The sequence below is a fragment of the Mus musculus genome, chromosome 2 (assembly GCF_000001635.26).
Source record: "Mus musculus strain C57BL/6J chromosome 2, GRCm38.p6 C57BL/6J".
Classification (NCBI taxonomy): domain Eukaryota; kingdom Metazoa; phylum Chordata; class Mammalia; order Rodentia; family Muridae; genus Mus; species Mus musculus.
In genome coordinates, this window is record NC_000068.7 from 43502852 (window position 1) to 43529763 (window position 26912).

The window sequence follows — 26912 nt, forward strand, 5'->3', positions numbered from 1 at the left end:
TGTGTTCTTGGATTCGGATAGCGAGAATTTTATTGAGGATTTTTGCATCGATATTCATAAGAGAAATTGGTGAAGTTCTCTATCTTTGTTGGGTCTTTCTGTGGTCTAGGTATCAGAGTAATGGTGGCTTCATAAAATGAGTTGGGTAGAGTACCTTCTACTTCTATTTTGTGAAATAGTTTGTGCAGAACTGGAATTAGATCTTCTTTGAAGGTCTGATAGAACTCTGCACTAAACCAGTCTGGTCCTGGGCTTTTTTTTTTTTTTGGCTGGGAGACTATTAATAACTGCTTCTATTTCTTTAGGTGATATGGGACTGTTTAGATGGTCAACTTGATCCTGATTCAACTTTGGTACCTGGTATCTGTCCAGAAATTTGTCCATTTCGTCCAGGTTTTCCAGTTTTGTTGAGTATAGCCTTTTGTAGAAGGATCTGATGGTGTTTTGGATTTCTTCAGGATCTGTTGTTATGTCTCCCTTTTCATTTCTGATTTTGTTAATTAGGATTTTGTCCCTGTGCCCTTTAGTGAGTCTAGCTAAGGGTTTATCTATCTTGTTGATTTTCTCAAAGAACTAACTCCTCCTTTGGTTAATTCTTTGAATAGTTCTTGTTTCCACTTGGTTGATTTCACCCCTGAGTTTGATTATTTCCTGCCGTCTACTCCTCTTGGGTGAATTTGCTTCCTTTCTTTCTAGGGCTTTTAGATGTGTTGTCAAGCTGCTAGTATGTGCTCTCTCCCATTTCTTCTTGGAGGCACTCATAGCTATGAGTTTCCCTCTTAGAAATGCTTTCATTGTGTCCCATAGGTTTGGGTACGTTGTGGCTTCATTTTCATTAAACTCTAAAAAGTCTTTAATTTCTTTCTTTATTCCTTCCTTGACCAAGGTATCATTGAGAAGAGTGTTATTCAGTTTCCACGTGAATGTTGGCTTTCCATTATTTATGTTGTTATTGAAGATCAGTCTTAGGCCATGGTGGTCTGATAAGATACATGGGACAATTTCAATATTTTTGTATCTGTTGAGGCCTGTTTTGTGACCAATTATATGGTCAATTTTGGAGAAGGTCCCGTGAGGTGCTGAGAAGAAGGTATATCCTTTTGTTTTAGGATAAAATGTTCTGTAGATATCTGTCAGGTCCATTTGTTTCATAACTTCTGTTAGTTTCACTGTGTCCCTGTTTAGTTTCTGTTTCCACGATCTGTCCATTGAAGAAAGTGGTGTGTTGAAGTCTCCCACTATTATTGTGTGAGGTGCAATGTGTGCTTTGAGCTTTACTAAAGTGTCTTTAATGAATGTGGCTGCCCTTGCATTTGGTGCGTAGATATTCAGAATTGAGAGTTCCTCTTGGAGGATTTTACCTTTGATGAGTATGAAATGTCCCTCCTTGTCTTTTTTGATAACTTTGGGTTGGAAGTCGATTTTATCCGATATTAAAATGGCTACTCCAGCTTGTTTCTTCAGTCCATTTGCTTGGAAAATTGTTTTCCAGCCTTTCACTCTGAGGTAGTGTCTGTCTTTTTCCCTGAGATGGGTTTCCTGTAAGCAGCAGAATGTTGGGTCCTGTTTGTGTAGCCAGTCTGTTAGTCTATGTCTTTTTATTGGGGAATTGAGTCCATTGATATTAAGAGATATTAAGGAAAAGTAATTGTTGCTTCCTTTTATTTTTGTTGTTAGAGTTGGCATTCTGTTCTTGTGGCTGTCTTCTTTTTGGTTTGTTGAGTGATTACTTTCTTGCTTGTTCTAGGGCGTGATTTCAGTCCTTGTATTGCTTCTTTTCTTTTATTATCCTTTGAAGGGCTGGATTCATGGAAAGATATTGTGTGAATTTGGTTTTGTCGTGGAATACTTTGGTTTCTCCATCTATGGTAATTGAGAGTTTGGCCGGGTATAGTAGCCTGGGCTGGCATTTGTGTTCTCTTAGTGTCTGTATAACATCTGTCCAGGCTCTTCTGGCTTTCTAGTCTCTGGTGAAAAGTCTGGTGTAATTCTGATAGGCCTTCCTTTATATGTTACTTGACCTTTCTCCCTTACTGCTTTTAACATTCTATCTTTATTTAGTGCATTTGTTGTTCTGATTATTATGTGTCGGGAGGAATTTCTTTTCTGGTCCAGTCTATTTGGAGTTCTGTAGGCTTCTTGTATGATCATGGGCATCTCTTTCTTTATGTTTGGGAAGTTTTCTTCTATTATTTTGTTGAAGATATTAGCTGGCCCTTTAAGTTGAAAATCTTCATTCTCATCAATTCCTATTATCCGTAGGTTTGGTCTTCTCATTGTGTCCTGGATTACCTGGATGTTTTGAGTTAAGATCCTTTTGCATTTTGTATTTTCTTTGACTGTTGTGTCGATGTTCTCTATGGAATCTTCTGCACCTGAGATTCTCTCTTCCATTTCTTGTATTCTGCTGCTGATGCTTGCATCTATGGTTCCAGATCTCTTTCCTAGGGTTTCTATTTCCAGCGTTGCCTCGCTTTAGGTTTTCTTTATTGTGTCTACTTCCCTTTTTAGTTCTAGTATGGTTTTGTTCATTTCCATTACCTGTTTGGATGTGTTTTCCTGTTTTTCTTAAATGATTTCTACCTGTTTGGCTGTGTTTTCCTGCTTTTCTTTAAGGGCCTGTAACTCTTTAGCCGTGCTCTCCTGTAATTCTTTAAGTGACTTATGAAAGTCCTTCTTGATGTCCTCTATCATCATCATGAGAAATGTTTTTAAATCTGTGTCTAGATTTTCGGTTGTGTTGGGGTGCCCAGGACTAGGTGGGGTGGGAGTGCTGCGTTCTGATGATGGTGAGTGGTCTTGATTTCTGTTAGTATGATTCTTACGTTTGCCTTTCGCCATCTGGTAATCTCTGAAGCTTGCTGTTTTAGTTGTCACTGTTAAGAGCTTGTTCTTCAGGTGACTCTGTTAGCCTCTATAAGCAGACCTGGAGGGTAGCACTCTCCTTAGTTTCAGTGGGCAGAGTATTCTCTGCAGGCAAGCTCTCTTCTTGCAGGGAAGGTACCCAGATATCTGGCGTTCAAACCAGACTCCTGGCAGAAGTTGTGTTCCACTCACTAGAGGTCTTAGGATCCCGTGTGGAATCATGTGTGGGCCCTTGCAGGTGTCAGGCGACTCAGCTGGCAAGGTAGCCCGGGGCTCGAGTGGAGCGGAAGGGGCTTGTGCCCCAGATCAGGCCCGGGTAGCCTGCTTCCCTATGTACGGCAGTCTCAGGTTCCACACGATTGGATTGGGGCAGGCGCTGTGTTCCACTCACCAGAGGTCTTAGATCCCGTGGGGAGTCCTGTGTGGGCCCTTGCGGGTGTTGGGCAAGACTCCGCTGGCAAGGTAGCCCGGGGCTCAAGTGGAGCGGAAGGGGTTTGTGCCGTGAGATATCTTCTTATGAGGTATTTTTCACAGGATCTAAAAGTCCCCCAAAATAATCCAGGCTTTTGTTCTTTTTCTTGACTGTACACCAGATCTAGAAAAAGACTATTTCTGAAGACACCACATGCCTTCAGTGCATGATATAGACAGTCAAGCTGGAACTGAACCAGAAGCTTGCTCATTGCTGGCTAGCTTTCATAGTCCCAGAAGGTAGTATAAATACTGCTGACAGAGAAAAGACATCAAGAATCATACCTAGCAGCTGGGCAGTAGTGGCTCATCCCTTTAATTCCAGCACTTGGGAGGCAGAGGCAGGTGGATTTCTGAGTTTGAGGCCAGCCTGGTCTACAGAGTAAGTTCCAGGACAGCCAGGGCTATACAGAGAAATGCTGCCTCAAAAAAAAAAAAAATAATAATAATAATAATACCAAGCTCTGAACCCTATGAACAAAACCAACTCTGCCAGGTAAGATGTGCTCACTTGGCTGTAGGTATGGGTTAAGAGAACATACTGTTACAGATCTGGGTTCAATTCCCAGCACCTACCTGGTGAATTACAACTACCTGTGACTCCAATTCTAGGGACATAACACTCTTTTCTGGTATCCAAGGACACCAAACAGAGTGTACAGTGTGCAGATACACATTAAATAGATAAATCTAAGAATACATATTCATGTGCACAAATCTGTCACATCGAAACATCTAACATGACTGCAGGAGCAGATCTGACAGAAGTGATGGAGAATGAAGAAAAGACAAATATAGACAGAAAGGTATGATTAGTGGACTGGGATGTTAGTGGAAAAACTCAATGTAGAAGCTCCGCATATTTATTACATATAGAGTTGAACAGAGAGGTGAGGGTTTTTCATAGAGCTGTACAAGACACAAGTTATTGTTCACAAATATTAAATGGGGGAAGGTTCAGGATACACAACTGGATCAGGGAACAGATTCAACTAATTAGCAGTCTGTGTTGGTGAGCAGTTTTCAGACTTCAAAATTTCTTGAAGAGAAAACTGTGGTGGACATCTACTGCACACACTATTGAAATTCACAGATGGGTCAGTAGGACAGGCTTTGCCATTTCCATTTGAGTCCTACTGTCAGGGTAAAGGCTTTTCCTTCATTGCATGCATCTAAGGGTCTGAGATGGTTGGCATAGCTAGCTCATGTCAACATACATACTCACTCAAGTCCTGCTTCACTGTGGGCTTCCCCTGCTTCCTCCATGGTACTATTATAGAGGTATCCAACTACTCTCTGACAGGGTTTGAGACCCACTACAAAGGAGGGAATTTGTGATTGATACTGGAAACCTGGTAAAAGCCCATGGCCACGAAGATCACTGACTCTACAGGGAAATTAAATATCACTTCATATTTTTATTAAGTTGACATAGCATTAAGTGGTCCTCTAATATTTGTTCATACCATTTGTCAAACATTACTCTCAGCTTTAATCAGAGAAGCCACCTTTCAGATGAATAATGGTGAATGAAGAGATCTATGGTTATACAAAGTGCTAAGAATTGTTGATTGATATGTGCTTCATAAATAAGACATTTAAACCAATCCCTTTAAGGCTTGGGAACATTGCTATAAAGGAAATGGGGAGAAGGTAAAAGCCAGAAGATAAGGAAGGAGGCTATGAAACACCACCTTTGGGGCAAGACATAGCCATTTCAGTCAGGAACTCATAGCTAGAGATGATTTCACTGAGACTGCACAAGAATAAGATCTCTAAAAGCCAAGCATGTATTGAAAGTGATCCTGCAACTCTACTCTCACCACTAGTGTGTGTACTACTGATAGATTTGAGGGAAAGGGGAAGTATTGCCTTTTGTTGGGTATCCACAGATGACCCCACTACCCTCAATAGAAAATTCCAATCTTGTGGTCACACAGATGTCTCTGGTTAGACCAAAAGAACAACAAAACAAAATCAAATGTCATGAATCTGGTAAATGAACTGGTCAAGAGACTACTGATAGAGATAGGAGAGACATAAAAGAGAGTACAGGGAAGAGCAATCAAAATATGTGAAACACACACACAAACTCTCAAATAATGTAATTGTTACAGAATTTAAGCAAAAACATAAGAATTACAATGTATTTTTCATCCTAAACCTGTGCTGATTCTGTGTCCATTAATCTAGATTCAAATTCCAGTTGTGCTACTAAGCTATAAAATTTTGGATAAATTACTTTAATTATCTTAATACTAATTCTCTTCTCTATAGAATCTAATACCCAATGTTTTGCTCATAGATGTGCCATATGGATTACAATTTAAAGAGATATATGTCAAGTCTGCAACACAATGCATGGGCCATTAGAGGCATCTACCCTTGGTTTGTCATTTACCTTCACTTCTTTGTTACCTAGTAATTTAAACCAAGCCCAAAACAGATGTTATTAACACACATCTTGAGGTTACAGAAAGGATAAGATGAAAGCAAGAAAATTGTTAGAAATATCACAGTAGAAGCAGACTCCACTACACCCACTTCCTATGTGATGATTCAGGTAAAACTGATACAACTATTTCTCTAACCAGCATTTTCTATTCTGTTCAATTCATTACTGCAGGAGTACTGCAGGAGCCTTTCACAGCAAAATCATTTTCATCTAAGAACAAATATTTGTAAAATGTCAACTACTTTCATACCTTAAAACCATCATTTCCACTACAAAGTAACGTACTAGGGATAAAAAAAAATGTTATTGGAATGGAGAAAACACAGAGATTAATAGAAGTTTTACAGATAATGCACATTGGACTACAAGAAAAAATATGTTTGTCATCTACAAATAGAGCTTGATATGTGGAAAAAATTGTAATGCAGTTATGTATCAAGCTTTTGAGTCCTTTGGTTTTCAATATCTTTAAAGACTATGAATATTAATTATTTGCAGAAAAATTCTTCAAAACCTCAATTTTAAAAAGTCAAGTAAAATATAGACAAATGATTTCCCAATATGTAGACTATGTTAATACTTAACAATATTCTTATTTAATATGTGGTAATATTATTATCAGTAAATATTATTAACAATAGTATTTGCAGTCCTTGTGGAAATGCAAAAAAAATTCAGTAAGAAATAATTTTACTAGAACGACTAAAGTCACCTCCTCTAAGACTCAGATAACGTTACATAAGAGAGAACAGGAAATGTGTAAGGTCCAGAAGGCACTGTGTAAAGGTAAAAAATTCTACTTTCTAGACTTGATAAAATTATGATAATCATGAATAAATAAAACTGTGGCCACCAGAACTGGACCTATACAACATTGATCCTAACAGCAATTAGACAAGGAAGGGGACTTGGCTCATAGTGATGTGGCCCTTAACTTTGAACTATTAGCCAATGATAGATTCTGGGAATGTGGAACGATTGCCCCCATTTGCATATTCTCTCCTGAGAGCACAAGACTCCAAAAGAGAGCTTCATACCCATGCTAACACAGGATAATGTCAGTGAGTCACAAAACAGACATAGACATGAAAGATATATGTGGAGGGGAATTGTAGTATATGGGGTAGCAGGGAGGTAGGAGGTGGGAGAATTTGATATGCATTGTTTATGCATCCAATTGTATAAAAATTAATTAATAAGAAAAAACTAAACTAAAAAATCAAACAAGAAAGATTGGTAGTGCCTTGGGTTGGTAAATATATAGATGTGCTAAGAACATATGTATGGTTAGTATGATCCTTTAGAAAACTGGTGACATGCTATGAATATAAAATTACCTACTTTGGCATGAAGCAAATTCACTGATAGGCAGTGATAGCCAACTACACAGATGCAAAATGAAGCTTGTAACTGTCTCCCAAATTCTATAACACTGTTCGTTATACTTTCTATTATACTGAAAACTTGAAGCAGATCAACATGTGAATGAATGAAAAACAGAGAGGGATTTTTGATGGAAAATTAGCCAATAAGACAAATACACTATCAACAATGTGCACAACTGGCTGGATGAATCATAGAAAAAGTAGGCTGTGTAAAAGAAGCCAGCTATTCAAATCTCATGCATATAAAGTTACGGGAAAAGGAAAACAAGTAAATGGAAGTAAAATCAATGGGTTCTGGGCATGCAGAGAGAGTACACAGACACATGAGGAAGCATTATGAGTAAGAGATATGCTCCTGGCTATTCTGAACACCCAGAACTCTTAGAATATTTTGTGCAATATTTTATGCTTTAAAAATGGTTAATTTTAAATCAACATGAATGTGCTTTTGAATAATATAAATATTCCAACTAGTGTATTTTGGAAAGTCAATAGACTTCCAGTAGGAGGTTGAGTCTCATGTAGTCTCATGTAGCCTTAACAGGGTAAAGATAGCAACCCCATGGATTCTTCAGATAACTTGCTTCTGAAGTTATACACATGTTCAGGCTCCAGTCCATCCATCTTTGAATTAAAATTGTACCATTGTCACTTATGTGGATCTTTTAGATTTGGGATTTGCCATTGTATGCAATTATGGGAGCAAATACCTTATAACATCTAGATATGTGCTTATGTATCTGTAAATATCTATCTATACATCTACCTACCTTCCTATCCGTCCACACCCAGAAACAGAAAAAGCAGAGATAATATGCATGCATTCCATTGACTGTGCTTCTCTGTAAAATGTGATTAATATATAATTTAAATTATTAATTTAATATATTAATTTAGTAATTTAATTAAATATTAATTTAATAAGAATAATGGCCTATGAAATGAATTTCCAAGAATTTTTTTTTAAGTCTTGAAAGGCAATCCTTTCAAATCAATAGGTTCCATTCCAAGTAAATTTTCAGAGTAAAATCTTCAAAGATTGCCAAAGATCTTGATTTTTCTTGATGAAACTTGAATGTTTTTACTATAAGGAAAATGGACTTGAGAACCTCATACGGCTGATTCCAACCTCAATCCCTTCGGCATGGGCTTCAGAACTGCCCTCCACTGCGCACATCTTCTAGGAAGCCATTTACGTTTGTCTGCACATTTGACTGTCACAGCATTGACTGCACTCCAGTTATGGGGTGCTATTTAGATCCTAATCAATTTGAAGTCTCAGCTGGAAGCTCTAGGAACGCCACAATGCCTCTCCAACTTGGCAGGATATGATACCAACATCTACCTTCCCAACATTGAGTTCTTAAGACCTGTACATGTGTGTCTTTTTCTTACACTTTCTAGTGCATTCTTGACACTGGAGTGCAAAGTGTTAGCTCACCTGGGGAAAGGGACAACAGGCAGTTTTAATCCGAGTTCAGTCACCTCAGGGTTGACAGAAATTTACAGCCAGATGCTATTTGTACTCTCTGCAGTTCCTTCTTTGAGGTTTTCCTCCTTAAGCCGCATCCATTTTCCAAGTATTAAAATCAAAATTGCCTATTTTGTTTTTGTGGAAACTGAAAACTAGAAAATACCATCAAAGGAAAAAACTGAAACTTATAAATAGTGCCATGGTTTCTCTTCCACAAAAGAGAACCTAGAAGACTCCTTCTGCCTCGGTTGCTGCCACGCCTCTTCTACCAGTTATTTGAATAATCTATAATTTAACAATCTTTTTCACAGGTGTCATGCAGAGCAACCATTAAAAACAAATCATATCAAATCATCCAACAATAAGCACCTTTAACAGCTTCCACAGACTGATCAAATTTCAGACACCCCAGTGACCTGGAAGAGTGTTAAAGCTCCCTGTGACCTACATTCCCATGGCTCACCAACACCCACTGCCCCATTATTTTCACCAAAACCTAGTTACATGCCCCTCCTTTGAGATGTTCAAGCATAAGCCCTTTTCTTCTTTCTGACACTAGGTTCACTGCCCATTCCCTTTCCGTTCTTTTGTTGGCCCAGTCACCCATCCTTCCTGACCATATTATGTAATTTGACACTATTTTGTTATGTATTATTTGTTTTGCTTTGCTTCCAATATGAATCAAGATGTAATAAGTTGCAAAGTCATACACAAAGATTTGACACAAATAAATGACAATGCATAAGCTGTGGCTATGCAGAGAAGGAGGGAGGGCAGTGTTAACAGCTGCAAAATCAATGCAGCCACAGAAAACAGAATATTAGAAGTGGAGAAATGACAAAAACATGGACCTTGTTTTCCTTTTTTCTTTTCTTTTCTTTTTGTTGTTTTGTTTTGTTTTGTTTTGTTTTGTTTTGTTTTGTTTTGTTTTGTTTCTGAGACAGAGTTTCTCTGTGTAACCCTAGATATCCTGGAACTCACTCTGTAGACCAGGCTGGCCTCAAACTCAGAAATCTGCCTGCCTCTGCCTCCCGAGTGCTGGGATTTAAAGGCATGAGCCACCACTGCCCAGCGACCTTGTTTTTCAATGTTTCTGATAATTAAATAAATGCATTGTCATGAAATGGCCCACAGGATTTTGACCTTGATTTTACACTCACCAACATATTTCAATTGAGTTACCAGTGCAATAAACATGCACTGTCAATATCCTGATTCATAGCTACATTTGACACTCACATGGCTAAAGCATTTACAGTAGCTTTGACTACTAAGTCTTAGGTACTCTTGACTATTTAAGAGAGATTCTAGGCCTTTTAATCATCTTTAGCTCAGTAGATAATCAGATATCAGAATGTTAGATTTAAAGAATGCATACGTTCATAAGGCTTAATATTTTGATTTTCTAAGTATTGTAAAACGTAAACTTAAAACTTCTGACTAACGAGTGTCGTAGGAGAATGGCATGTTCTGTTCTCACCTGTGCAGACTACAGTGATTGTCTTTCGCTGTTTCGTTGCTATCTTACTGGCCTTAATTGCAAGGAAATTGAACATCCTTTCTCCATATACAAAATGTGTTTCAAGATTTAGAGATATTTGTGTATCTCAACCTCTTTTCTAATTATAGATACATTATGTTACTAGAATTTCTCCTCTGGAGATAGTCTTTCTTTAAATACTTCTCTACCTGTGATAACAAAGAGACAATTAAAAAGCCTGAAGTAATTATATTTTACTAATACTTAGAGCAAATTCGTTTTGGGCCTTGTGATTACTTTTATGGCTTTTTTTTTAATGTATATTATATCCATCACTAACTTTTACTTGAGACTTACTTAGCAACAATATGAAAACATTTAATTATACTATATAACATCACAATTTACATACAGACCTTAATATGCTTAAAGGCACATATGCTTTTTAAAACTACTAAATGTTTTACTTTCTATTCATAAAATGGCACAGTGTTAAATTATTATTTGAAACGATGTTTAGAAAGAGATCACCTATGAAGCAAAGGTCAGTTTTCAGGAGGCAGGAATAAACATGAGGAGAAATGCTGTCTGTAGGAGGATGAGTGAGGATTTCAAAGCTTTGTTCTGCCCTGTTATAATTCATCCTGCATTCCACTGAGAACACAGAAATCTGTCACTAAATATTCATTGATCAGTTCAAACCCATATTTGAAATCATTGAAAATGAGAGCTATTTGCCCAAGATGTACACATAAAATGACACAGATAAAGACTTCCCCTTTATATTTTTTATGATACATGGGCGTTCAATCAGTTTAAATCAACAATTGATTCTCCTTGTTGTTTCCTTTGTAGATTTCTGACATGCAGACCGTAAACTGTGATGTCTCTTTTTTTTTTTTCTGAAAGTGTCTGTGATCAAAGGGGAAATGTACTCTGAAGCATTAAAAGAATTCAAAGAACCCTAAGAATTCCAGCGAGAGAGATGTTTGTAGTGGACATACGCTTCTTGCTTACCCTTTTCATTAGAGCTTAATGCACTTTTGCCCTCAGTACTCAGGACAAATAGGCAGAAAATGCCAGTGCCGCAAAAAAGCTCTTTCGTAACACTCCGTAATCCCAAGGCAACTCAGTCGAACTGTTCCCATGGAATTTCAATTAAAAAAAAAAAAGAATACCATGGGGATTGTTTTAGATAAAGTTCTGTTTGAAAACATATTCAATGAGAAAAGCTTAAACATGAAATTGTAAACTTTTTCACCTGTAGGGACAATTTTCTTTTTAAATAAATTACTTTTAGGACTTATAACAGAGTGTCATCTTAGAGTAGTTACTTAGATGGAGCATACACCCATATACTCACACATACATTCATGCATACTTCACATGCTTGCATACACTCACACTCATTAACACACTAACATACTCACATACTTAAACACACTTACAAACTCACATACACACATAATCACACATGTAGAAGGTATACATTCATAAATAAGTTATATTTTAGTACAAAAGTCTTGGGTTGTTGACAGGAGTCTCAATATATGTATTCATTTCATTATTTGCCATTTTTTGAATAGCTCCAGTATTTAAATCCCCTATTTAGTAATTTTTTTTAAGTAAGAGTCAGAGAATCAGAGAGTTGCAGTGAGATTGTTTCTGCTAGTATTGTCAGAAGCAACACCCAAAAAGTCTCACCAACATGACCACACAAACAAAGTCCACACCAATGGAAAACTCTACAGTATGGATGGGAAAAGCCCATGAGGCCCTACAATGTACTAGAGAAAGCCAGGGGCAGGAGAGATGGCCTTCTCCAGGAAAAACCTCACCAATTACTTGTCTAGTGCCAAATGATCAGCCCTAAAAACATACATGTAAGCAATATTATAAAGAATGAACAGGTTATATTTAGAACTATATGTATATGCCCATATGCATGCAATAATAACAATTAGTGAAAAAGGAGGCTATTAATTAGAGAGTCAGGAGGAATATATGGGAGGGATTAGAGGGAGATAACAGAAGGAAGAAATGTAATCATATAATAATTTCAAATTATAATATATTATACAAATTAAAAATTATATAAATTTAAAAATCCTTTCAATTTGTTATTATAATTTTATAAAAATGTAGCAACAACTAACAAAGAAAAGAAAGAAACAAATTAAATATCCTTATGATCATCATCTGCTTCAGTATATACTTCTTTGATATCCTCACAGAAATTTGTTAAGTGGGTTCTTCGACGGGTTTTTAATTGTAGCATACCAGACCAAGGCACGTGAGAGAACACAACAAAGCAATGGGCACAGTAATAAAAATGTATATTGTGGCTCAAATCTAAACAGTTTGGGATGCTTTGTTCAGTTGATCCAAATGAGTCCATAGAATCCATGGTCTTATGCCCCCTAGGTTTGATGTTGTTTTGGAGAATTAAGTAGAAACAAACCCTCCATGATAGAATTCCCAGTGTGAGCATTCTGCTTCATATTTTATCCAAGGATGTTTGCAAATTCCTTTATCATTATGACTCAACCTCATAACCTTGGAACACCCTTGAGAGTATCCATGTTATTGTCTGGTAACCGGTAATTAATATCTTTCAGCAACAAGTGTTTTTATTGCAAATTTACTTATGAATGGGTTAAACTAGTTTTCATTGTGGAGAAAATAAGTGCATATTTCTCCAGGACAAAATACCAGGAAATGAAAATAAATAGGTGGATTTATGGCTGTGTACTACAAATTACTGAAACTTAGAAGATTTTGCTTATAAAGCTACCCTCATAATCCGTACAGATCACTGCTAAATCCATTTGATCACAGTACTTGATGTCAATTGTAAAGATGCTAAAATCATCCTTCCAGTTCTATATCATTGTAGCTCAGGTGTCCAGCCTAGAAAGACATGACTGCAGATCCTAATGTCTCTCTGGTATACTATCTAGCCTTCAATATATTTTTAATCACAAATATTTTATTAGACATAAATTACGAGCCCTACTTTTGGCACTGGAGTTGCAGTTATGAAACAGTGAGGAACTCTCTTTCTTTCCTCTATCCTGGTAAAAATAGGCAAGAAGGTCTGATCTGAATCTTCTTGGTTTAAATAAATAGTGAAAATTGACAAGGCATCCAGTCCTCAAAAGTCACTGCCTGTACTCAGGGTAATTTGACAATTTCTCAGCAAAATTCAGTGAGCAGAGGAATAATTTATCCTAATTACATGTGCTACTGGTTATTTTTCCAAGAAGCTTTCAAAGAAACCCTTAGGGAGGAGGGTAGATACATAGTCCTTTGTACTATTCAAAGTTCAAAACTGTCTAACACTAATTTCTAATCTGGGTAGATAATTGCTTGGGTTATTTTGGTGGGAACAGTGCTTACTGTTCCTGTGGACAGCTCTAGAGTCTTCATAGAGCAAATGTGAGGATTTTCAAGAGCAGTTGAAGACAAATTTAAACATATTTCTATCAAAAGAAAAGTAATAATGCTAAGCCATGCTCAGAGGTCTGCTCCTCGTCTGATGTTCTCATCCTATCCCGTTACTGAACTGTGTGTCTCTTGATTTGATTGGTGGGCTTTTGCATTAATTTGGTTAGATTTTTCAGACAGAGTCTTGCTGGGATGTCCAAGCTGACTTCAAACCTTGGATTCTCCTGCCTCAGCAGCTGTGGAATTACGGGTGCGCATCACCATGACCCGTTTCACGTGTGATTCAGAGTGCTACTTTGCAGAGTTGGCAGAATTGAGTTGACACATCATAGTAGCTGAGGAGTATCCAATAAACACTAGTGGTTTTAGTCTTCTGATTCTTTCTGTAACTATTAACTCCACGGAGCTGACTGGTTGGCCACCCTGTCCCCAGCCTCCCATTAATACCCTCTACAGCTGTGGCTGTGAAAATAAAAGTCGGTGGAGTGAGCAGATGAGCAGGAGAAAACATCATCCCCGTCTTACTACTTGGCACAAAAGTGAAGTAGGAGGCAGGCAGGTGGATCACACTTAGAATGCCAGCACTCAAGGCACTGAGGCACTCTGTGTGAGGCTGGGGCTGGTCTAGTCTACAGAGTAAGACAGTATCGAAAACAAAACAACACAGTGAAGTGAGTTTCTGTCCTAACTTCTATTCCATAGTATTGTGAATAAATCACAACTTCTAAAAGAGAGAGAGAGAGAGAGAGAGAGAGAGAGAGAGAGAGAGAGAGAGAGAATTTCATTGATTACAAAATGCTAGAAAATTAATGGTTATTTTGGGTTTTTTTATTGAAAATATTTTTTTCAGGCAATACATTCTGATCACTATTTTCCTCCCTCCAACTGTTCACAGATCCTTCTGACACCTCCCCACCATTCAACACCACACCCTCTTGATCGCTCTCTTTAGAAAACAAGCAGGCAAATTAAAAAAAACAATCCAGAATAAGCAAAACAAAGAGAAAAAAAAAACATTAGAAAAAAAAAAAACATACACAAGGAGAGACACACATTTACTCACCCAAAACATAAAACATATAAAAACACAAAATCAGAAGCCATAATATATAAGCAAAAGACCAATAAGGTAAAATAAAGCCCAAACAAAGTATTATGGGATAAAAAAAAATCTCCCAAATTGCCAGTGATGACTATGTCAGACACTGGTTTATGAGTATAGCGGAAGGTAGTTAGGAGTCGCTTTATTGCTATTATTCTAGCAGAACAATAGTATTTTGTTTTCCCCTAGGTTCTCAGCCTAATGAGTCTCCAATTCCTGGCAACCCAAGTGGTGTCATGCATGGATATCTTCTTCTGCAGTTAGCCTTTACTCTGATTTATAGTGATTGGTTACTCCCACAACGTTAATGCCATTATTGCCCCCAAGTGTATCTTTCAAGAATGTCACAGATTGTAGATCCCAGGTTGTGAAGCTGGGTTGGTACTTACCTTTCTCCTTTGGTCGTGGGCAGAGCACTTTTCAGATCAACACTAGTCAGCAGGTGTAAAGACTCTACTGTAGCGCCAGCATGACTTTTCCAGCATGGGTTTTCTGAGCTATGTAAGTGTTGTCTTCAGTAACAGGGCCTTACCATCAATATGTTGACAGCAAACCATGGCCTTGGCAATTTCCTGAATAGTTTAGGGGTTCCATGGGTCTTTTCAGCCAACAACTTGATTAGAAATAATCCACTCCTGGCACTGGAGGTTTCATTTGGTGGCAAGAGATGTCTTCTTGGGGCTTTGTCTACGCCATTATTTGGTGATCCCACTTAGATTTCTTTCTTTTTTTTTTTTTTTTTTTTTTAGAGGTGGGTGCAGCGAACTTTATTGATGGTATTTAAGAGAGTAGGGAGGGCTCCCTAGGCCCCTCCTGTTATTATGGGGGTCTGGGATGGAAATTGTGAGGGAGATGCTCAGTGTTGGGGGCCGAGTTGGGATAGGGCCTCTCTCTTGCTCAGTGTCCTTGCTGGGGTGGGTAGTCCAGGATTTCTTACTCCTTAGAGGCCATGTAGGCCATGAGGTCCACCACCCTGTTGCCCCGGCATCGAAGGTGGAAGAGTGGGAGTTGCTGTTGAAGTCGCAGGAGACAACCTGGTCCTCAGTGTAGCCCAAGATGCCCTTCAGTGGGCCCTCAGATGCCTGCTTCACCACCTTCTTGATGTCATCATACTTGGCAGGTTTCTCCAGGCGGCACGTCAGATCCACGACAGACACATTGGGGGTAGGAACACGGAAGGCCATGCCAGTGAGCTTCCCGTTCAGCTCTGGGATGACCTTGCCCACAGCCTTGGCAGCACCAGTGGATGCAGGGATGATGTTCTGAGCAGCCCCACAACCATCACGCCACAGCTTTCCAGAGGGGCCATCCACAGTCTTCTGGGTGGCAGTGATGGCATGGACTGTGGTCATGAGCCCTTCCACAATGCCAAAGTTGTCATGGATGACCTTGGCCAGGGGGGCTAAGCAGTTGGTGGTGCAGGATGCATTGCTGACAATCTTGAGTGAGTTGTCATATTTCTCGTGGTTCACACCCATCACAAACATGGGGGCATCGGCAGAAGGGGCGGAGATGATGACCCTTTTGGCTCCACCCTTCAAGTGGGCCCCGGCCTTCTCCATGGTGGTGAAGACACCAGTAGACTCCACGACATACTCAGCACCGGCCTCACCCCATTTGATGTTAGTGGGGTCTCGCTCCTGGAAGATGGTGATGGGCTTCCCGTTGATGACAAGCTTCCCATTCTCGGCCTTGACTGTGCCGTTGAATTTGCCGTGGGTGGAGTCATACTGGAACATGTAGACCATGTAGTTGAGGTCAATGAAGGGGTCGTTGATGGCAACAATCTCCACTTTGCCACTGCAGATGACAGCCCTGGTGACCAGGCGCCCAATACGGCCAAATCCGTTCACACCGACCTTCACCATTTTGTCTACGGGACGAGGCTGGCACTGCACAAGAAGATGCGGCTGTCTCTGGAACAGGGAGGAGCAGAGAGTAGATTTCTTTCATAGATGTATAAATTTTAAGACGCTTTCACTATCTTGTTGGTTCCCATAAGAGTCCCTGAAATGTCCCTTGGTGTTAGTTATCCTTCCCTGTATTCCCTCCCTAAGCAGCCTCTTTCCTCTCCCTCTCCATTTAACCCTTTCATTTCAATCCCCCAACCCTGTGATTGATCTACCTATAATTAAATATTCTATTTCCCATTCCTCAGGAGATTCTTTCCTCCTCCTTAATCCCTTACCATATACCTAACTTCTGGGGTTATATGGATTGTAGCATGCCTATCAAAGGCTGCTACCATTATATAAGCAGATATAGACTATATTTTTCATTTTGAGTCACAGTTTCCTCACTCAAGATGATTTTTTTCTATATCAAATATTTATGCTTTCTTTCTATGTTAATCAGCCCAGGCTTATATGTGTGACTTCCCTAACAGTGCTGTACTGGAACTGACAATGTGCCTGACAAATGTTAGCTCTGCTTCCCTCTTGCCAGAAGAAACCTACTACTGCCTCAGCCCTAAGTCTTGTCTGTATAAATCACATTTTTTGACTAAGAATCAGCTTTTCCTTCTATTATTTTTTAAAAAGATCACATATTTCCATAAAATAACAGTTTCTTGTATTTTCATCCATTTTAAAGAAAAGAAGTAGATCTACCTAAGCCTCCTGTTTTTTTCATTCAAGGAAAGACCACCTATTGTGTGTCAGCAGAGGGAGAGAGCTGATAGTTTCAGGGCTGAATGGTTCTAAACCAACTTGACACAAGCTAAAGTCATCTAAGAGGAGGGAATTTCAAAAAATTCTTCCATAAGGTCTGTAGCCAGGCCTATAAGGCATTTTTTAAAGATTGATGGGGGATGGTCCAGCATACAGTGGGTGATGTCATCGCTTGCCTAGTGGTTCTGAGTTCTACAAGAATAAAAGGCTGAGCAGGGCAGGAGAAGCAAGCCAGTACTCTCTTGGGGGCTGGTCTGGTGATATGTGTACTAATGGTAAATTCTGAATCCTAAGATCTGATTGTTACTACAAGCCTTTGTTGTGTAACTTACTCCTCAGTTTCTTTTCCATGATCAGAAGATACCGCTTTGCAGTAGTCTTTTCCCATCTCTAGATACCCCAGTCTTTCTATTACAACCTCCACAATTCCCCTGAGCTTTGGGGAAAGAAGATGGAAAAAGCGTATTCCACGTTAGGGCTGCTGACTCCACAGAAACCCGGATCTCTGTACTTTGACCAGTTAAGAGCCACTGTTAACTATTTCCCTGATAAGACCTGAGATCTGCACTAATCTATAGCTTTGCAATTAGAGATGTATTTTAAAGAAACCTTGTAATGATGAATATTTTCACTTAATCTGTGCTAGTTCCTTTAATCTACATGAGCCTGATAAAAATATTTGTGTATTTTTAAAAATAATGAAGCAATGTTAAAAGTGATAGGGAAGTTCTTTGCATTACCAGATGTGCTAAAGAAATGGTAGACTTCGGCAATCAATGTAGTTAAAAATACATATTTAGCATATACTGTCTCACACACATAAATCTGGAAAAGAAAGATATTTCTGACTTCCTAGGAAGTCACATCTTCCTATAAACACACATCTATAAATTTAATCATGCTGGACTCAATAGTGCATGTCTAGATTTCCAGCACTCAGGAAACGGAGGGAAGAAGTTTCAAATCAATGCCACCCCACCAAGAACAAGTAATAATAATAAAACAAAACAAAACAGCTAACCATGGAAACAGAATCATTTCCAAGAGTTTTAGATGGGACAGAAGCATAGATCTTCTTCAACAATTGAGGGTGAGTTTCCAATGAAAAGAGCTTTAGACCTAATGCAGAACAAAGAGACTATACATGCTGTAAAATGACTCAGGACAAGACCACCCCCAGGGAGTGTGTGAAGTCTGAGAATAAAGCACTCCAGGTGAGCTCCAGTGGTTTCTGTGTGGAGTGGAGGGCAGGATGTCTGAAGATTACTAAGACATGATCTATGGAGCACCAGGAGGGTATCAGAACTGAAATCAAATAAGACTAACTTTACCTACAAAGATGGCTCAGGTATCTGTCCAAACTCACTGGCGATTTGCCTGGGGATTTCCTGTTTAAGTTAATACAAACCACTGCACACTTTTAGAAAAGATACTGCCATCTATAGAAAAGGGCCTGCTCTCCTGGAAGAAAAAAATGTTTACCACATGTAAAGTTTCTTTTTCTTGTTACATTCCTCAGTGACAAATTAAAAATAAAAAGTAAACAAGGTCACATTGATATTTATGACAGTGCTATCAGAGTCTCCCTTCTGTGTTGTAACAGCTGTGGTTGCTACAATCTAACTCATGTGTATTGTAAATATAAAACTTTTTGTTTTGTTACTTATTTTTGTTTTCAGACCCAGTTCAAGCTACTTAATTCTTTTGAATTAATCTTACTTCTCTTGTATATGGAGAGAAATCATGACAGGTATTCCATCCAAGGCTGTTGCTTCATGTGGTACTTCCCCCTAAATTTCAGTTTATTTCAGTCTTAAGTGAAATTGCATTTTACCCTCATCAACTGCACTTGGTACAAATCACTAACACCCCCCCCCACCTTCACCCACGGCTAAAAGCAATGTCTAATGTGCAAAGTAAACTTCAAATCTAAACCATGATGCTGGATCACTTTCTGTTTTGGCAGGAAATAGATACTGTTTTATCCACAGTGGATGTGACTGAAAGAATCAATATTGTTGACATTGTTCCTCTTGTATGGAGAGAAATCAATACTAACAATGACATCCGCCGTTACGTTCTGGGGAGGGAATTTTTACCATTCATAAAGTCATGTTGAGCTTTGTCTCCATTGCATTGTCACAGGCTGCTTCTGATGGAAAACACTTTGATTTGCAATTGGCTAAGGCATTTATCTTAGTGAGACATCACAGGCAGTAGATGGAATTAGCAACAAGCTATAGGAAAAATGTCACCATTAATTATCCAAAGGGCTGGAGCTCGGGTCTGTGAGCTTCAAGTGGCAGACTCACAAATACTGTAATGCAGTTTGTGATTCAAGCACAATTAAGTGTAATATATTGCTAATGTCTGTTTAGTTCCTTTTCAATTCTCTCTCTCTCTCTCTCTCCCTCTCTCTCTCTCCCTCTCTCTCTCTCCCTCTCTCTCCCTCTGTGTGTGTGTGTGTGCGCGCGCACGCACGCATGCGTGTGCGTTTGTGTGTTGATGACTGGTGTTCTTGGGCTGTATGGCCTGAGCTTACTAATAGTATTGTATTTGAGTTTCTTGACAAGTGTTCTGATAACTCTCCATGTTTTATGGGTAGGTTTAGCTAGTGCCTAAACAACAATTCTCAGACTAGTTTTCCCCTCCACATTTTGGCTGCCTGGATGATACAAATTTGCGAGGTACAGAGCCCCTCTTCCAAATGAAATTCCAGTGCAGTCACTTAAAATACACTGATCGTTTAGTACTTTCATTTCAGGGAACAAGACTTACAACTTCACAAACAGCTTCAGTAGAGTAAATCAAAACACAGTTCTACCCTTAGTTTCTAAGATAGGACAAAATGTACTTGTCCGTAATCGCTATTAACCAATATCAATTTTCTTATTTATATATTAGCAATTGCTCAAATATTTTCTGTTAAAGATTTTACATTTTAAAATGGATTTTTCTGTTTGTGCTTTTTTGCACTAATCACAGATAATTTCTTAGTAGCCTCTGGTAATTCTTTTGAATTTCTTCATTTTGCTGTGCTAACCTACCTCCTTGTTATACACAATCTCTCTCTAACATTTTTTTTTCTGTTCAGCATTGAACTTTCAACTTCTGTCTCCTAATATTCCCACATCACTACTAAATACTATAACTACTTGTTATATAATGGCTCACAACTTTTATCTTTTTTTTAATTTAAAAGGAAGGGGAAAGCAGTGTATAAGAAGTAGTTTAACCAAACTGAGTGTTTGAAGAAGGCTTACAAAAATCCACTTTTTGGTAAGGTAACTTTTTAAAGGAAGTATAAAATTTGACAAAGAGTAGCCTGAATGGGTACACAATATTAGCATCAAAAGAAAGAAATGGTTTATTTAATGAGAATCATAGAGCTAGGTTCAAGATACTGCTCTATAACACTATTGGGCACAAAGGCCCTAGAAGTCTATAAAACAATGATGCATATTTTTGTTAGTCTTAATTTACTATTATAATTAAATGACAAGGCTATTCTGCTCAAGATACCACACACTCTGCTTTTAGGACACTGAGAAGCCAATCTCAATGAATAAGGAAACTTTTCCCCTGATATCTAGGTTTCATGGTGCTGGAAACTGCTATGTTGGCTGCAGATGAAAAGACATCAGTGGTCTTTCTTAGTGCTAGACCGCTGCATGTTATGGCACCATTCAGTTGGTAAGATGAACTCACTGGAGCAATAATGGCATGGTAGTTATTGGGGTGACTAAATGCTTCTTATTGGATTTGAACCTGATCAAAATAAGGGGCTTCATGTATGGTACTAAAACCTGGTCAAAGTTCATTACTGAGTTCATAGGCCTGATGGGAAAATTGACATCCAGTATTTACTAAATGTTGTCACCACCACCCCCAATTAAGTAAAAAGATTTGTTTTATTTTGTTTTGTTTTGTTTTATGTGTATAAGTGTTTTCTCTACATGTATCTGTTAATGTACTTGAAACCTGCAGAGACCAAAAGAGTGTGTTGGATGTCCTAGAACTGCAATCATGGATGATTATAAGCCAAAATGTGGGTGCTGTAAACTGAATCCAGGTCCACTGCAAAAACAGCAAGTGCTTCTATTAATTGAGACATGACTCTAACCTTCTTAATTTTTATGCTTGTGTCCATAGATCTGTGCCTTTCTCACCTTAGGAGAAGAAGTGGCAGTATCTCTTTCAGTGGATAGTGGTTAATGCAGAGATAATAACTGTTCAAATTAATGAGAATAATTGGATGTTAGTGTTCCACCCTAGAGGACATCTCTATCAACCTCCTCTTAGCAAGGCTCCAGGAATGTCTCCAAAGAGTGGGCACAAAGAGTTCAAGAGCTAGGAGCTGGGGTGGAGAGCTGTACAATTCTGTTTTCTAGATATCACATACCTGATACACACACAAACTCACAGCATCTTTGATTACTTGGACAAGATCAAGCAAATCAAAATTAGCATGGATTGAGGAGGAGTTCTTAAAGCCTCAACCCCAGCTAAAGAGCTGTTAGCTGCTGATTACTACTGAAGAAGAGAGACTCGTTTTCCTTTAGGGATGTGGCAAGCAGTAAATTGTCCATAACTCATTGGATGTTCTTACATATACACATATGATTAGTATTAATTGGATTCAGGAGACTTGTAGTAGTAGGAGGATGAAGAAGAAGAAGAAGGAGGAGGAGGAGGAGGAGGAGAAGAAGGAGGAGGAGGACAACAGCAACAGAATAAATAAATTAGTAAATAAGTAAGAGCGAACATCAAGGTGGGAAGGTATCTTCACTGTGATGAAACATCATGACCAAAAGCAAGTTGGGGAGAAAAGGATCTACTTGCCTATACTTCTAGATCTTAATCCATCACTGAAAGTACTCAGGATAGGAACACAAGTAGGGCTAAGACCTGGAGGCAGGAGTTGATACAGATGCCATTGTCTCCATTGGTGGTGCTTACTGGCTTTCTCCTCATTGCTTGTTTAGCCTGGTTTCTTATAAAATCCACAACTACCAGTCCAGGCATAGGACCATCTACAATGACTCTTTACTATCCGTTATGAGTTAAGAAATACTCTAAAAGCTTGTCTACCTCACAATCTATGAAGACATTTCCCTCCTCCCAGATGGCCCTAGCTTTTGTCAAGCTAACATAAAACTATCCAGACAAGAAGGAGAAGAATAGAAAGGTCATGGGAGAAGTTATAAGAACTATAGATAGAGGATAGATAGATAGATAGATAGATAGATAGATAGATAGATAGATAGATAGATGATAGATAGAGAGGATAGATAGACCCAAATGTATACACACACACACACACACACACACACACACACACACACACACACGTGTGTGTGTATATAGGAGAAACTGTTTCACAGCAGACTTCCTGATATTCTAGTTCTTGCAATCTTTCTACATCCTTTTCCCAGATGGGCCCTGGGCCATAGATGCAAGATCTGTGATGTAGATATATTCAATAGAGATTGGCTCCCCACAATCTGTTAATCTCTACATGTGTTCAGTTGTGGTTTTCTGTGATGATTTCCGTTTGCTATAAAAATAGAATTCGTTGATGAGGAGTCATGGCTACATTTATCTATGCTATACAGATATGATTTAGAACATCATATGGAATTATGCTGGTCAAACAAGTTGGCGATGGCAGTTTTGTTTTGTTTTGTTTTGTTTTGTTTTGTTTTTAATTTCATAATCTCACTAGATTTGGGAAGGCAACTCTTTTTCCAGTACCACTCATGATCACCTTCCTATTGAATGGACCCTAACTCCAATTAAATAGCTAATAGTTGTCATCAATCTATGGGTGTGATGCTACCTTTATGCATATGTGGCCATGCTGGTAATTATTACAGTTCACAAGTGTTGAAGCTGTGTAGGCTATTTTATTATGTCCCTCTCTTGGCAACATGTATATTATTTTCTGTAACCATGGGAGCTAGACCACAGGAAAGGGGCTTTAAGGTCAAATCCAGCCCAAACCATCCGAGTCCTATGTCTTAAGTATACAGTGTCTTCAGTAACAGGGTTCTACATCAATATCTGAGAGGGAACAAAGGATTATATCAATAACCTAGATTGTTTTAAGAGTCACTCGGACTACCCTGACTAACTATTTAAAAGGAGGCTTCTTGTGACTGGAACTGGGTTTTTTTTTTTTTTAGTCTATGGCATTTATTGTGAGCATTTACTACTAAAATGATTTAACTTTCTTGTAAGATATATATATATATATACATATATATATACATATATATAATACTATTAACTATGTAAATATAAACTAATATATTTTTAAGGCTTTATCAGTCTTAGTGTCACTTGTGCCTCATTCTTCCTCCTTTTGTATTAACATCTTTCTCCTCCCCAATTGAAATTCCAACCTAATTATTGAATCTTCCCCCTTCATAATACCACTATCCCTCTCAAGTCTCCTCCTTACCCGTGATTGATTTATACTTCCCCAGTTACTGTAGGTACACCATACTCACATACCTGAAGATTTGGAGATAGAAGCCACAGATATGTACCATTTGTCTTCCTGCATCTGGATTACCTCATCTGGATAAACTTTTCTTAGTGCACTCATTACTTTGTTATAGATGAATACTATTCCAGTGTGTATATGAATAACATTTTATTATTCATTCATCGTTTAAAGGGCATTTAGGTGGTTCAGTTTCCGAGTTATTGTGAATAGGCAACAATAAACATTTTGAGCATGTATCTGTGGAGTAAGGTGTAATTCCTTTGCGCATATGACAATGGTCATCTGGCAGATTTGCTTTTAGTTTTCTGAGAATTTTCCACATTAATTTCCAGAATGGCTCTATGATTTTTCATTCCTACCAACAGTAAATGATGGTTCCTAATTCTTCACAACCTCAACAGCATTTGCTGTCAGGTCTTTCAAGGTTTTTGTAGTTGTTGTTTGTTGTTTTCTTGAGACAGGGTTTCTCTGTGTGGCCCTGATTCTCCTGGGATTCACTCTGTAGACCAGGCTGGCCTTGAACTGAGAAATACGCCTGCCTCTTCCTCCCAAGTGCCACCACTGCCGGGCAATGTTTAATATCCTATTTATAAATCAGTGTTTGTAGCCACCACTGGCCACAGGATCCTGGGTTCATGAAAGAAGATCTGGGGAAGGATAGGAAGAGAAATAATGAACCAAGACAAAGTTCTCTGATCATGGTCAGATTTTAATGTACAGCTCTCAATATATATGTGAAAACCCAAGGACCCACCCCTTTGTTTCAACCAGGTTCTGTTGCCCTTTCAGCTAGATTGAGTTGCAAAGTAAGTTCTTCAGCAGCTCAGGCCGGTGGCAGGGCAGTTCTCAGTTCTCAGGTCTCAGGTCTCAGGTCTCTGGCAGGAAGATGTAAACATAGCAAGGACGGACTCCTTTAGTCAACTCAAGGCTGGGGAAAGGGCACGAGTGTTCTCTTTTGTTTTCTTTTGTGTATGTAAACATTTTTGTATATTTGGTAGATATTTTTGGAGTGTTTTGGCTTGAAGTGACAATGTGAAACTGTGAGTCAACCAATACTAGAATATTGAACTATATGTATCATTTTTTTGCCCATTTTGCTAATGACCTTTATTATAGAACAATATTATGATGATAACATTGTTCACCCATATACCAAACATAGATTCTTGATTTTCCTTACTCAGTATACAAACAACTAGTAGAAAGTTGCTTTGTTTAACAGCTTATAAATATTATAACTTTATCTTGTCTCACTAAAATTGGGATACCCATGTGGCAGAGTCTAGATGCTGGGCTGATAACACAAAGGTACCAGAAGTGTAATGGAAGCTAAATGAACTGCATCTGATCATGACCTTGTTGAACTAGACACTTTCTGTCAGGGAGCATTAATTTAGCATAGCCTCCATTCTTACTAAAGGAAAAAGGAAAAGTCTTGTAGTGTCCATCAACCTGTAATCAGGCATATAAAATCTCACGACATTGAAACAATGCTATCTTGTCTCAAGGCAAAAATGAAACCTACTGTCAAAAATTATCTACAGTTGACTAATATCCAGTTAGGGTTATAGAATAAAAATCCAATTATTTGCAATACATGGATGAAAATGGGAAATAGTATATTATTAAAAATCATCAGAATCATCATTCCACATGATCTCATTTACACAGGAATCTAAAAAGTTAATCTCAGAGAGGCAGAGACCATAATACCCATGAGAGACTAGGATAGAAAGGTGGGTAGTAAAAGGTGCATATTAATCAAATGGTACAAATCTTCAGTAGGAGAGTAGGCACTGATGGTATGATTCATAGAAAGTGACTTAAATCAGTAAAATAAATAAATAAATAGTATTTTCAAACTTTCACAAAGAATAGTTTTTAAATATTTTCACCATGACATTCAGGATATGAATATCAGTTGACAATTTTGTGAGTTTGTCTAATTTAAACTTTCTATATTAGAAACATCAAAATATCACAGCAAGTCCCAAGAATATTTACAAGAGTCCTGTTAATTAGAAATAACATTAAAAGTACAAACATAGAAAGTGAGCCTTTTTTTAAGTATTTTTCTAACTCTACTGAGGATTTCAACTCCAATATTCACAGAATATTTTAGTGATACATGGGATAGGGAAAAAAACACTACATGACTGTTTTAGCATGCATAAGCTTCTCTGTGACTCGAAATTATGTAGGCCCCTCTCTAATAGAAATGCCTACCATGTATAAGATCTTCTGGTCTACCAAGCAGCCTTGGGAGAGAAGTACACATCTCAACATTTTCAAAAGGGTACCTACTGGATACTGAGTAGACATCTTTTGTTAATGTCTGCAAAACTAGGGAAAGGAGATTTATTACTTTGAATTCAGTGTTCATGTTTGATTATTCATATTATTGTAACTCCAAAAGCAGATATTCCGAACTTGAAAATATTAGTAAAAATCAGTGAATTGGTCACAGTCCTGGGAAACTCAAATGTCTACATTATTCTTCAGTAAAGAAATTATATACAGGACAAAATTATTTTAGCAGGGGAAATAATACTAAAATCTTTATGTATTATATAGAACTTACATTTTTGGCTTGTTAGCTTACTTAATAGAATAAGAAAGTCGGCTGAAAGAGATACTAAACTGTGGTAATTTCTTTCTGTAAATGCTGAAACTCTGGCTTAAAAATGAAGATTTCAAATCAACATTTACTTTTCTGTCCATTACAGTCTACCACATTGTTCAAATATTGATGAGTTCTGTTATTCTCTTTTTCTTAGAAGCTTTGAAACTACATCATGTCCTACAACATAAGGCATATCTCCATTTTCAATAATTCAAAAGTGTTAACTATTTTTTAAATGGAAATTAAGATTCAATCTTGTGCCTATCACGATATAGTTAAAGCACAGTACAGTTAGAAATAGTCACAACATGCCACCTCCTATTATGTCACATTGGAATAAAGGTACTTTTGAGCTGAAGGAAATTGACAATCCATAGGTACAAGACATAGTTTCTGATCTTCTCTCAAAAAGCTAAATGTAGGTCACAAA

General features: G+C 38.1%; 1 pseudogene; it reads right to left on the bottom strand.

Moving 5' to 3' along the window:
• Gm13464 (predicted gene 13464) lies at positions 15431–16565 on the bottom strand (annotated as a pseudogene).